This window comes from Capra hircus, chromosome 18 (genome assembly GCF_001704415.2).
Source record: "Capra hircus breed San Clemente chromosome 18, ASM170441v1, whole genome shotgun sequence".
Lineage (NCBI taxonomy): Eukaryota > Metazoa > Chordata > Mammalia > Artiodactyla > Bovidae > Capra > Capra hircus.
Window position 1 is genome coordinate 46389695 of NC_030825.1, and position 792 is coordinate 46390486.

A 792-nucleotide genomic window follows, 5' to 3' on the forward strand; every position below is an offset into this window, starting at 1 on the left:
AGACAGGCAGGTAGACAGATAGCAACAAAGCTCTGGGCCTGATAGGCAGGGTATTTTAAGATGTTACCTGGGGTTTGTTTAATCAGGTATGGTAAAATGACAGACATGGAGAAAACTTTCTTTGAAAGAGGAGATTATGACTTACAGTTCCCAAGAGGAAGGAGCATGGCAAGCCATGCAGGGCCACATGAGTGAGGCACCAGGGTTGGTCAGGAGGCAGAAAGAGTGAGGAGAAAACAGACCAGAGACCACTGTGGGTTTTGCAGGAGGGAGTGGGCTAAGTGGCATCTAGTTGTCCAGTACTTGGCCCTGGGGCAACTGAAGTAGTAAAGTAAGTAAAGTCACTGTTGTGTCCGACTCTTTGTGACCCCGTGTACTGCAGCCCACCAGGCTCCTCAGTCCATGGGATTCTCCAGGCAAGAATACTGGAGTGGGTTGCCATTTCCTTCTCCAGGGGATCTTCCCGACCCAGGGATCAAACCTGGGTCTCCTGCATTGGAGGCAGGCACTTTAACCTCTGAGCCACCAGGGAAGCCGTATGGGGCAACTGAGGACAGGGGGATAGTGTCTCAGGCTGCAGGAGCCTGATAAACAAAGGTGGGGGTATAGACTTAGATTGTTGGTTTGCATATCAAAGAGTTGCTCACAGGTAACTTGTTTACTGCCTCTAGGAACTAGCTAGCTCTAGGAGGGGTAGTCTCACCAGAATCAGCAAGGCCTCTAAGACATCAAAGCCTCATGAATACAGAAAATAAAAAAACATGATGAGTACAACCCCATCTCCTGGTGTCA

At 49.4% G+C, this 792-nt stretch overlaps 1 non-coding gene across 1 annotated transcript; it reads right to left on the reverse strand.

The window, feature by feature from the left end:
* TRNAW-CCA lies at positions 461–532 on the reverse strand. The gene has a single exon. It is a non-coding gene; the product is annotated as a tRNA-Trp (tRNA).